This window comes from Strongylocentrotus purpuratus, unplaced genomic scaffold (assembly GCF_000002235.5).
Source record: "Strongylocentrotus purpuratus isolate Spur 01 unplaced genomic scaffold, Spur_5.0 spur5_scaffold_6, whole genome shotgun sequence".
NCBI classification, from domain to species: Eukaryota; Metazoa; Echinodermata; class Echinoidea; order Camarodonta; family Strongylocentrotidae; genus Strongylocentrotus; species Strongylocentrotus purpuratus.
Genome location: NW_022145612.1, coordinates 45019011 through 45033187, shown reverse-complemented (window position 1 = coordinate 45033187; position 14177 = coordinate 45019011).

Sequence of the window (14177 nt, the reverse complement as noted above, 5' to 3'; positions counted from 1 at the left end):
TCCTCGATTGTGCTTATACAAAGCCTTCCGTTCCTAATTTCCTGCACGATTGATTCGGGCACGTCTGGACAGTATAAGACTATATAGTTGTCATGTAGACAAGCTTATTAATGAACATGCAAGCAAATTAAGACGATTGTTCTCAAAGCCGACTGGGATCTCATGCTCGGACCAGGAATACACATGAAAAAATAGCGGAAATGATGGCGCCCCGGATGAGGGTAAATATTCCCTTGTCATACTCGTCGAGACAGCGAAGGGGGAGGGGGACTGACTTTAGTCTTTTGGTACCAGTTGAGATCCTACTTCAGTCCCGGATTATACGCTCTTCTTGAGAAATACAACAGTAGCACCCAAATCAGACCGATATCTACAGCGACAGAGAGAGAGAGAGATGTCTGAATTCTTGGACGTTGAAAAGGAAGAGAATAATCTGGCATGCTCGGTCTGTCAGGACAAAAGAGAAAGATCAATTGATTTTTTTCTTCTTCAGTATACCCAATTTTTTTTTTTACATGTCTATGTACTTTCATTCACTTGATTTAGAAAGTGTTTTCTCCAAATTTATTTGTAAAAACTAAAAAAAGCAATATATTATTCAGAAAAGATTGTCACATGCATATTTAAATATCGTAAGAGTGTAAATTACATTTCACACATTTTGGAACCGAATTTAATGAAGAAGGCTAATATAAAGTTCCCTCTTTAAACAATGCCTTTGCTGCTTTAGCTGTAGAATATTAATTGTTTAAGTTGTCTCAAAATGTCTCGAAATGTCTTCATTGTTCCTTTCCATGGTGGTTTGGATGAACAGGTACAATATTTAGGTGAAAGTGTAGTAGAGCTGAACATTGATACAGGCAAGTATTATTATCTTATAAGAATGCATTGATCCTCCTCGTACCTATCGCAGTCCTCAGTCATCTTCTTGAGATCAAAGGATTCAAACAGCTTTTCCAAATGATACAGATCTTTTGCGTGTTTTAAGGAAAATTTCGGAGGTTGCATTGAAGATTATCATGATTGTAAGAAAAGTAATACAGAAACCGGAGACAAAAATCTTCTTTTTTTTTAATGAGGTCTTAGTGGGTATAAATCGAAATGGTTATATTAAATATCTTTTTAGAGGTTTGCAGAATATATTATTTAAAATAACTTTGAATGGCTCCTCGTTCCCAGCATTCGTGTATTTGTGTTTGACTATATAGAATTGAAGTCATGAGGTCGTATAATGACCTATACCAGACGAGACGCCTTCATGGTATAGTATACCTCCCCACTCGCCATAATAAATACTTCTTTACAAATGTTTTCTTTGGAGTATGCTCCCTCATGAAAGATATATTCATGTTGCATGCTCGCAGAAGGTATACAAATGTTCCCTCTAGGTGGCGTGGCCCTGGGTACATTAACCTTGAGTTTCTCGACCCTGCTCATGAACAAAAGAATGCTTCGACCTTTTGAAACTTTCTCCGAGATTGTTTCGAGAGCAAGAGAAACGGATTGCTGTTTTCTTCCTCAGGATTCTGGGTGTAATAAGGGGAAATGTTTGGTGATGGTAAATTTTTAAAAAGGGTGAGGAACTGAAGATAGGAAAAAGAGAAAGGTAGAGTGGGAAAGTTGTAAGATGGAGAGAGAGAGAGAGAGAGAGAGAGGGGGTGGGTTGGTAAAGGAGAACAAAGAAGGTAATAAGAACATTTTTAACAACGTATTTGTAAAAAGGTGTAAAGTTCTTAGTTGTAGAAAGTATAAAAAGATTTTGTTAATGATATTCTGGAGCATTACTTGATTCAGTCTTGAAATCAGTAGAATAACAATTTCTAAAACATAAGATTTTCTAGCCTGTAGCAAGTCATTTGAAAGTTTGAAAAGGAGAGGAGTGTCCATCGTATTGAATTTAGGCCCACAGCTGATGCTAAAATCATCAAGAAGTTAACCACGTCATGTAGTCCCAGTCGCGTCATTCGGTGTTGATGATCTCACCGCTAAACCCCTTGCTTTAGTCCCACTAGGTTCATTTTGGTGATGGATCGACGCATCTGTTTTGACCAAAGTTTACTGTACCACCACAGCTCCCAACAACAACAGCACTGTGGGGGGAAAGTAACTACTTTCTGTCGCCTAGACGGGTGAAACGAGGAGGCATAAGACCCTCTCAGGGTGCACGAACTCTTTTTCAAACCAGGAATATAATTTACGGAGGTATATCCCATCAGCATTTTCACTTTACTTCTTTAGGCGATGGAATGTAAAACTTCCATTTTTTACTTCATAACCCACGGGAATTGTGATGAAAAGGATACAAAGAAAAGAAAAATAAGGTGATTGAGCAGAATAATGAAAAACAAATAAAAAGCGAAACAAAAAGATAACCGAAAATGAACATTTTCGGTACCTTCTTAAACAACATTCGGGTACGATGGGGACTAAACTTTTTTTTTAATAAATCGTCTTCATTAAAAATTATGAACGCTATAAAACGTACGCGTAGTTTTGCAAATGTTTACAAAATAAAAGTGATAGCTTATTAGCTACACCTAAAGAAGCCTCATGTTTTAAGGAGACAAGTCTTAAATCGGCAGTATCTTTGCGTTTTACCCCCCAAAATCGTATTGCATTGAATGTGTTGATCATTCGTTTGTTATGGTCAAGCGTTCATACATCGTCACAGGATACTTGACATATATTTTCAGGGGCAATCACCTCTATACTCTCAGTTCCAGATTTTACCCCAGGACACCCATACTCTCAATCATGCATGGAATCCTTCTGCTATATCCTTAATTACACCTATTCCGATCCACCACCATTCCTTCACTTCCAAATCACGGGCTTTAATTGGGCCCCAATTACAATAAGTTCTATTTACCCCCTTTTCCTCTTATCCCTCGCGTTGATCCCAAGGCCTTTGTGAACTTGAGAGAAATCCCCATTCATCGATGAGGGGTTTGTCGGTACCCCTTTTGTTGACCCGCTTTGGACTCCCCAATCATCTTTTATTCATAGGCGGGAACGAGAAGTAGGGGGTTCTTTCTCTGCGCGCCCGACTGGCCAAGTAGTTACCTCTAGACCTCATTATAGTGTGTTAATGAGTCCGTTAGAAGGGCCTTTTGAAGATGTCCTCTTTTTAATGGAACGAGGAACCCGTACATGTTGTTCCTCTACAGAATAACATGGGTGCTATCGGTGTAAGTTGAGAAGAGATATTCATTTTCAGGGATAGGAAAGCAGTTGTCCTCATTTTCTGTCTGCCAGGCTATCTACTTAAATACGATGATATTCGTTACTCTCTTGCAATGTAAAAATACTCTTGAATTTGATGACTGAGATTTTATCCTCATTGGCTACTGTAATAACGATATTCCTTAGTTTAAATCACGTGTTTTTATAAATAAAATCTTGATTTTAAATCAAAAGGCGTCATAAACATGGATTTAAAAGATTTTATGCAAATTTATGAAGTTAATAAAAATGAAATATTGTAGACTTTCGTTTGAGCAAAGCTTGTATCATTTTTAGGTTATATTTACTTATGACTGAGGATAAAATTGATTTATCTTGCCCAGCAAATTTAGAATGGAGAGATAATGTTACCCCTTGGTGATAAAGATCACCAATTTAGAGAATTTGTGTTTGTCTTTAAAGATAACTTCACGATTAGTTTATATACCTTGTAATTTCACGTGTGATGTAGTTTAGTTGTGATGTTATATATTCACACTTTACAATGCTGCAATAGCAAAACATAAGTATGGCTACTTATACATGTATAGATTGTTACACAAATCCTGAATCATAAAATTCAATCACTCTAAATGTGTCAAATGTAATATCTTATTTCTTTAATTTCAACGACTGATAGTCTATCTGTTTCTTCTTTCTTTCTTTTTCACTATTTTTTTAATAAGTGAAATAGAATCATACCAAGATCACGAATGGGCGTGACCAAACTTGTGGATTTCACAAAGATTTTTATTTGTTGCATGATTATCAAACGTGGTCATGCCAAGTCAAGGTCGAAATTCGACTGTTCATTCTTGAATTGACTTTTGTCGTCTCACAAGAAGAAAATTTGTAAATACAAGCATACGTTTTGCATGTGTGCATGCACTGATTAAATTGGCTGTCATTTTAGAAGCAAAAAGACAGACAACTTGTTTGTATTTCCTATGGCGCTGTTCTCTGTTTCCATATGTCCATTGTCTAGCAGCAGTCGAAGTAAAAGAAAAAAAAAGACGGGGAAAATAATATGAGCGACGGGGGAAAGGGAAAAACGATAATAGGAATAGAACTATGGCTATTATTTAAGAAAAAGCGCATATTCATTTGTCGAATAGTCTTTTGAGTTTTCTTTATCGACGTCCAAAGGCGTCGACTAGAGGGAGACCCGGTGACCAGACCTTCATCCAGATGACTTAAACATCAGAAATTGGACGTGAAGATTTAAAGAGGCAGACACAAAAAATAGTGAAAGAAAACTGAAGGCAATATGACAGAATGGCAAAGAAAATAGAAAAAAAGAGATCGAGAGACAGACAGAGACAGAGAGAGAGAGAGAGAGCTTGGCGCTCACTCAGGGCTCATTGTTTATGCCAATCATTCAAACTTAACATCTTTTTGTCATTAAAGATCCATTATTACTTTCACTTGCATTGTTTCGTCTAATCCACCCACCAACTGGTTTCATTTATCGGGAGAAAGCAGTTTATTTAAAGAATTATTGATGGTTTAAAATATGAACGATTCACTACAAATTTCTGACGTGGATTACAAATTTTTGGATTACATGAGCACTGTTAAGCAAAGTATGATACATAGGTGATCGCATTATAATCCAACACTCGATCCCGAAAGCATTCAGTCAAGTCAACAATTCAAACTGATCGCAGTTTGTGAAAGAAAGACAGATTCATACTTCGACGTAAGTTTCTTTCTCTTTTGATTGATTAGTTTAATTGAATAAAAAATAAATACAAAAAACGTGATCGTTAAACACATTCACATTTAGCAGTGCAGGCAAGTAATAGCTGAGAATTGAACGCACATTTACACATATCAAACTCATTTATGAGTGGATAATGATATAAAAAAAAACTGAGAGGGTGAGTCAATAGGAAAAGGAAAATCAACATGATATGTTTGATTCCGGCGGTAAATGAACTGGAATGTTGATAATGTCTCTTTAAGTAAGTCAAGTTTCCAAGCGTTCTTGATTGACGGTCAAGAGCGGTAGACTTCCCGTCTCCTTCTTCTAGCCAGTCATGCCAGTTGTGCCAATGTATCGTGCTCCTGCTGCATATCATCGGTCTCTGAGGCTCTATCCAAGTCAGCTATGGCGGTCAAAGGTCAATCATATACCGTCCTTAAAATATGGGAGTTATAGAGCTGCTATGGTTTAATAAGAAACTTGTCAGATTGAATGCGCAATTTTGAATCACTGATGGACACCTATCTCCTCCCCAAACAAACACACCAATGTCGGCTCAGCTAATTCCCTGGTAGAAAAATGCCCCCTCCCTACTGCCTGAGTGGAGGGGGTGCACACGTTGTGCGCATGTTTAAAATCCAATGCTTACTGTAATATAGCTATGAAAACGCTTTACATATACTTTATTTTTAAGGCGTTATAAACTTTTTCTGATCGTCATTGTGTTAATTATTGAGGAAAAAAAGAGTTTACCTTCTACGATAATGATCGATGCTCTGATTATTTATGCTACCTTTAATTTGATATATTGAGATAATGATTTTTGATATAATTCCAAATACCACGAAAATTCACATACTCCTTTTCAAATACAAAGCAAACAAATTGCATATACTAATTTGTTTCAGTTTCATAACTTTAAAGAAAATTATATTCCCAGCTTGAGATTGGACATAAATTCCATTGAAAGCGCAAAACAAGTCAACATCTTTCAAAAATATGTTCTTGGGAAAACACACGCTAAAATGTTCCCCCTGTTGTTTTGACCTTATCTTTGTCTGACTAAATGACCTGTGATTTGTTTAGATAAATGACTACAAGTTGTCCCGCTAGTAAAAAAAAAAAAAAATGAGATGAAGTTATCATGTTTTGTCATTCATTGTCGTTTTCTGGTCAAATATACATGAAGACACGTCATGATAGTCACGGTGCACAATCTATTGGATTGGTTTTGGATATCATCGGAGAACAAATATTGTTGTCGCGAGGGCACGCAAATCCACCCGGTCTGTCTGGGATAGTTTCATGATTATTTATATGCGATAAACAGCTGTCAATTGGTTTTTAGGCCAAGGCAGAACAGAAGAAGCAAAAAACAACAACTAGGTACTGGAGAGAGAGAGCGAGAGAGGGAGAGAGAGAGAGAGAATGACAAATAATAAACGTTTAGTAAAGAGGAGCAATTTTCAATAGGATTTCATACCATCTTCGCCACATATAAGTAGCTTGACTGCTGCTCTATTAAAAGTGTTCTTTATATAGAGCATACAACATTCATTGATATTCATAATGTATGTAGGGTATTGATCACTCGTTTTGTTCTCCCATGTTTTGAAAAATATGACTGTGGTTGGCAACGGTAAAATCGATCATAATAAAAGGAATACACTTAAAGTCATGAACAAGCAAAGTCTATATGCATTGATGATCTATCCATATTTTTCTTTCTAGAGCCAATTTTGATATTTTTCTATTGGCATGACTACAGACTAACTCTCTTCAATTCATCTTTGAACATTATCGTTTCGGAAAAGCATCATTGAAATGTTTGGTGATAATGATCCCATTAGCTAATAACCTGATGAATAAATCAGCGTGTTAACTTTTAATGCTATACTTAGCTCAAAGTTTCTCTTGATGATCAAAAGCCTTCCTGGCGTGACGATAATGAAAGAAGATGTTAATTAAACGTACATAAAAGATGACCAAAATACTCTGTCACCATGGGCTATGAAATAAACAGTATAAATTATTTAAATGAATTGGTAAAAGTAGAAGTAAAATAAAAAGTTTCCTCCAACAATGTTCACGCGTTTCAGAAAAGAATCGAACAACTAAACCGCAACTTTTCTCGAGTGTTTTCTTATCTGTAATGTTTGCTCATATAAGTGCGATTAACCTATATGCTTCATGTGTGTTTACTGTACATGTTTTAAGTAAACATAGCATAACGACCTCTAAAGTGATAATCGTTTTATGAGTATGAGTGTGTATATTTCTTCACCGCAAACATGTAATTACAACATTAGTTACTTTTAGTACCCCCCCCCCCCTTGGATAAAATCTGGAGTGAAGTTGGACCACCACTGGAGAATTACCACACCTAGGAGAGCCTGTAAAACGAAAAGGGGAAAAGTTTGTCCCGATATTAAAAAACAAAATGTCGTAAATGCCAACTGCGAACAATTGGCATGATTGCACCAGCTTTTTACAGTGATCAGACGACGCCAACCATTTGCTACTAATGGCTGCCATTTTCATTTGACATGTTGCAACCACGTGAGGCTTTTATATTCTTTTTTTTATCATATGAGCCCCCCCCCCCCCCCCCCCCGCTCTCTCTCTTTCCCTCTCTCTCTTCTTTCTTTCAAAGTAACGAATGACCCCATCAATCAAAATACTTTGTCTACCTGTCCCTCTTGTTAGTCTTTTTGGCTACTCCTCGTCTCCTTTCAAACACGCGATATAATATACCAGCCTTTTATTTTCCACATTCAATCCCTCTCACGAGTCTGTCTATATAAAGCGCAGTCTCTATTACCGATGCTTTTATTCTTTTATGAGGTGGAATGCCTTTATTCACAACCTTGCTCGCCGTGATATCTGCTCGTAATAATTACTACTCTAACTCTGGGTTTTCTGGACCAGCATAAACGGCATCGTTTCAACCATATTTTTTATCTGATGCCTCGGGCAAACGTGGAGTAGAAGTATTGAAAAAAAACTCTGTAGAAATATTGTCATTTACGACGTACATCAACACAATGTTATATAAATGAGCATGTAAGCTTGATTGAATGTTCATGTGACATCATGAGTATCACCGTATATTGCTTTTTAATAATTCCGTTTAGATGATAAGGAAATCAAAAGGGAGGAGGGGTGAGGACAAGGAGAGCGAGAAAGCAAGAGAGCGAGAGAGAGAGAGAGAGAGAGAGAGAGAGGGAGAGATGGGGGGGGGGGGGGTAAAACATATTGTTAGGAGGAGTATCCTTGCGGGGTCGTCCATTATTATTCTTGATGTCGTTGTCCTGGAGAAGAACAACATGAATAGAAAAATATTGACACAATCATTCCGTGAAAATAATGAAATTAGTTTACAAGTAAAAAATGTATAGCACTTTTTCAAAATGACAACACTGTTAAATGTAAGTCCATGGTTGCATGATGTGCTTGTCGACGAAAAGCTATGTACACAAGTTGAAACGTCAGTCACAACGCAAAATCGATCTTTAAACCGACTCCATACCGATTGCTTGAGAGTACTTTTGTTTTATAAAATGTTGTATTTCTCCAAACAGAAGTAGTACAAATATAAACCAAAGTAAAACTAAATTACATCATTCAGAAAATAAATCATTTTCAAGTCAAAACTAAATTCGTACATTTTTCTTTATCATCCAGAACAGAATACAGAAAAACAATATTCAAAATATACATACTAAGTCTTTTTCTCTTCATTAAAATCAAATTTAAAAATGTTTTGTTCATAAAATAATAATTATCTTTGAATTAAACATAGTATTACCTCTGAAGACAGATAATTATAACAACAACAATAGAAAATGTAATGTAATAATAATGTATATTATAGGTCTGGCCCCGTCTTACAAAGAGTTGCGATTGATCCAAATCGATTTCAAGTCCTCCAATCAATCGCAAGTTGCAGTCTCCTATCTCTTATGTACATAGTTGCGATTGATAGCAACTTTTTGTAAGACGGGGCCCAGGTCATACTGGTGTCGGTCTCGTTGGTGTGACTGAGGAAACAGTCCTTGCCATAATATGGACTTTTAGATTTGCACAACGACAACGTGGATTGTATACGCTCGACGTCCTTTTAATGCACTGCCTTGAACGGGCGTCACACGTATCAGTCCACGCAAATCTAAAAGTCCCTAATTTCACTCACGTTCTCACCCCCCCCCCCTTTCTTCCTCTCTCTCTCTCTCTCTTTCTCCCTTTCTCCCTCTCATTCTTTGCAAGAACACATATGCTTGTTCTGGTTATGTACAGTATGTAAAATGAAATGTGAAAATGCTTATTTAATGAACGTTTAGTTTTCATGTGATTTTAAGTCACCGTTCTCTCAGTCACACAGACATTGAAGCATTCACTCAACCGTTTTCAAAACAATGATCCATTTGCTATATTAATTTCCTCGAAATCTCATAAATAAATTATCTCATTAAATAAAGTAGGCAAACAAAAATGATTGTATATCATTTGTTATCAGAATGAAAAATAATGATACTCAATTACAATTTATAAAGATTTTCAATGTGGTGTTGATGTGAATACAACCAACAGGTATCGTGGAAGTGGTTATAAAGGTTTGTAGATTTGTGTGGTTATTTGGCTTTGTGGCTTTTCTTAATAAAGGGTTCGAAACAGGAATATATATATGTAATATTCAAGAGAACAATAAAGTGTTGCCATAATGCATTATTTATAGTTCTCATCTACCATAACCACTACTGGACTGCTAATAAGCCGCATATTACAATGATATTCGTTACTTTACTTCGTCCCGTTTAGATCGTTGATCATAATCAACGAGGTTTAATTCAGGGTACCTTTGTAGGTATGCATTAGGCGTATACGAGGCGGAGGGAGGGTGGTGAAGATTTTAAACACCTCAATACTCATTACACATCCAAAACAGTGAAATCTCGATAAGATCAGTTTATCATTTCTTGTAAAGAACACATCAAGTTATATTAAACGCGTGATGATTAAACAATATCATTTCTATTGGTGAAAATGTATTTTACACTCAATCCCATATTGCCCACTGATTTGTGGAAAACAAATCATAGACAATAGTGAATGGCGCAACACCGAGTAACATCATACCATGCATTGTGTTAGCATGGACTTGTGATAGAAAGAGAGAGAGAGAGAGAGAGAGAGAGAGAGAGAGAGAGAGAGTGGTAAATGTTGGTCGACATGAGAAATAGTGAACATCGAAATCATTTTTTACACAGCGGTAATTTGAGTACAGGAGGCTAGCTAAACCAATTAATATTCATGGCTAGGTTCTTCTCAAGGAACCATTGTTTGTCGTCAGTTGTCGGACTCTTATATTTCAACCTTTGTTCACAATAATTCAGATTGGAGCTCTTGAAATGTTTAAATTCTCGTCATGCAAAACAGGGTAAGCTTTATATTTGTTGGTTGTTGCTTTTTCTTCAAAAAGAATTTATCATATAATAACCAGGAAGGAAATATTGAATTATAACCGTGTGTGAATAAAAATGTCTCGTCCATATTGTCTGGGACTAACTGAACATTAATCATTCAGTTATGTTACCTCATTATGAGAGAAATTAACATTATAGGGGTGATTTTTCCCTTTCGGACACCCTCGATACTACGCCTCAAATGTTATGAGCCAGGTTTCTGAACATCAAAGTTGTGCTAGGAACCCCCATCCAGCTTAGATTCTTGTCACTAGAGGGGTCGTATTACCCGAGCTCCGATCGACGCCGAGTCGACACCACGGCAGGCCAATGACCCGACGGTGAATCAACGCAAGAGAGAGAGAGAGAGAGAGAGAGAGAGAGAGAGAGAGAGAGAGGGAGGGTGGGAGAGGGAGAGGGAGAGAGAGAGAGAGAAAGAGAGAGAGAGAGAGAGATTATTGAGATGGATGTGTTGTGAGAAATCTGCACGAATCATGAGAGAGCAAGGCAAGACACCTGAATGTTGTCATCCAAACCTGCTTCTTTAGATGTACACGAAAATCATCAGTTGAGCTGAGCGCAGGAGTAAACGGCAGTCACACGATTGAGATGAGCACACTCTTTTCTTCATTAATTTAATTTCATCCTGAAGACATGAATTAGTTCGTTGGTTAAAATGCAATAATTTTTTAAAAATTATTTGTGCTTTGACCATGATCAAAATACTACGCAACTTTCTCTCATTTTTCATTTATTTGTATGTTCATCTATATGCGGGGCTGCATTGTCAGTTAGAAGACTACCGTCGATATAAAGGGCCTTGTTTCTACCAAAAAGAAATAGGCTCACGTTATATGCATGAAGATTCAAATAAACAGAAAATACATCCCATTTTCAAGTATACAGGGAAAAGATCATCGCCTTTCACCACAATGTCTATTATTCTCATTTTCATTATTTCCCCTCGTAAAACATGACTGTGTGCATCTTAAATATTTGAGTGTGAAAAGTAAGGTTCGTTCTGATTTTCTATCAGACACACCCCTATCTGATGGATGATCCTCAGTGGAAAAAAATATGATAATGGCAGTGGTGTATCCAGTATCGGGTAGCTAGCACACACCACCCCCTCCCTGTGAAGGCCAAGGTAAGAAACAAAAATCAATAAAACGTGAAGTTGATATTCATGCTGTGGGGCTGTCAATTTATAAAACCCCTTCCCATCAAAAACAAATCTTAATACGCATTAACTAGGCAACATACTGTAGCATGCTGACTATACAGATGATTGTGGAAATCCAGTATGTAATGATAATGTATCATAAGATAAAACCGAACATATTCTCTATTTAATGAAAAGCAAAAAAGCAACAACAAAAAAACCAACAAAAAATTCTTAAATTCTTTACCCGACGTTTATATCCAACACGTTTTTCGCATATGTTTGAACGACTCAAACTCGGTATATCTATATATCCATGACGTAGTGAGCTCTCGTATCAATCAATGATTCTTTAACGTCATCTTAAGGGATTAGACACAAGCCATTGCTAATCGATAGAAGGTGGCGTCGAATGGAGTCCCTGTTATCTTCATGTCGGAGACTTAATTACGATAAAAGCTGATTAAAAGCAAGTTCGATAAAAACGCTAAACACGCCAAATTGTTCGTCCATGAAACGAGACGTATTCTCTGTGTTTTTGTGCATATAGTAACAGATTAGTGCATTATTTTGGCCGTTAGATTATTTTCACAGTGTTTATGCATACTTTTATTTAACAAGTAGTGTTATCTACTAAAAGAACATTTACACTTATTTTCGTGTATAAAGAATAGGAAAATCGTCATATTTGTATTAGTTTTTCATATTATGTAACTAGCACTGGTCATGCTGATATAGTGATAGGGGATGGAGCATTGTCAGTAGTGAGCATGGTAGTATATATTTTAAATCAAAGTGAATAAATGAATGGAATAGGTTAAGGATATATGGAGGGGGCACCGGTATAATAAGGTCGGGTGTATATGAGAAAGAACAAGTCCATCAACAGGAGAATGATGGGTGTGTTCTTTTCACTGAGGTTTCATGCAAAATAATAATTCCTTGATATTATAGAAACATGTTTAGGATTGCAAACAATCTCAAACACGGGTCAATGGAGTTCTGTCATAATTTCGCTTCACGTTAGGGCGATTTGTATATATGTCTAGGAAGAAAAAAATTGCAAACGTAGCGGAAACTGACGAACGGTCATTAATTTGGTCAACCCTGGATGGATTGTTCTCAATCAAGTTCAATATTTGTTACACCTAATCCACGTCGTGTCTCCTCGTTTGCTTGATAATCTACAGGTCAAAGGAGGGGAGGAGAAAGAATGTATGCTTAGTGACCATTCCGAACACTTCGGAGTCAAATTATTGCACTTGCAAAACAATAATCGTTGCAAAACGGTGTAAATGAGTCCATTTCCTCCATCAAAGGCAGGCCAAAACACCCCCATAACACACACCCCCGGGCGGTTAATTACCGATATAACGGCCCATTTTGATAGAAAACGTTGACAGAGGAATCGTTGATTACTACCGTTAAAGTGTAATAGCTGGATTGTACCTTAACATAATTATCAAGTTGGTAAATCGAATTGTCTATGCATATATATTGTCGCACAGGAGAAGATTATCGTGATAGTTAGACGCTGATGTGGCGAGACAGATAGTTCTATACTAGGTCCTAATTAGTTGTGCTTACCGATGTCCTTAAAAGTTAATACTGATTATAAAAGAGACTGGCGCTTGGTAGCTCATCAAATCGACAAACGGTAGCAAATTTGATAAGTGAAATAGATCAATTAAAGGTAATTCGATATCAAGATGAGCCAATAGATATAAACGTCTTCAATTTGATACCGTTTGAAAATGTTATGAATGAATTATATTCAGCGCAGTTCGCCTCTTTTGTAATTTGACTTATAGATTTAAGATCTAGTAATGGTTATTCATACAGAAAGAATATTATTATTCAGTTTTAGTATGAAACCAGTGTTCCACGTGAATGAATTTTGTTTTCGATATAGACCTATTATCATTATGGTCATCATGAAATCTTAACCTGAATCATGGTAGAATGATTCCTATTCAATGTTTTACAGAATTATCAAATAACCAACCTCATAATTACCATTGAAACGGGAACTGAAAGCGGGCGCCTTATTTACGAGTCAACTCTTTGAATCGTCGCTTTATTTCAACAAACCTGACTTTGGGTGTTACTCTTTTGTCCTCGCGGTTACTGTTTCTGTTTACGGCCCCGCAAGATCTATTGATTTCAACATTTATCGGGACCCCCCCCCCCCCGGTGAAATTCAATCAGAGAGTTACTTCAACCGGGTCAATGACCACTAGAACATCGAGAGAGAAGCGTGAAATAACTTCGAGTTTCCTTTTCCCAATTCGGACACAATTTTATTTTGGTTGCAATGCGTGCCTGAAATAATCATTTATTCGCAAACAAAAACGGATTTCCTCGTCGTCTTCTCTACTATTTTCACAATAAAAGGAATTTCTTTCTTATTTGATTCAAATACATGTCACCTGTAGTTATGACTCTAAATGGACTGAATATCAAATAAAAAAGAGTCATGTTGAATATAAGACGCGACGGTATTTATCAGATTTCGACGTCTGATCGTTTTCCTCATCTTATTTTATTTTATAAATAAAAGCCTGAAGGAGTTATTAAATTCTACTTTGCAGCTCATAATACAATCATTCAGTAGATTTACATTTTA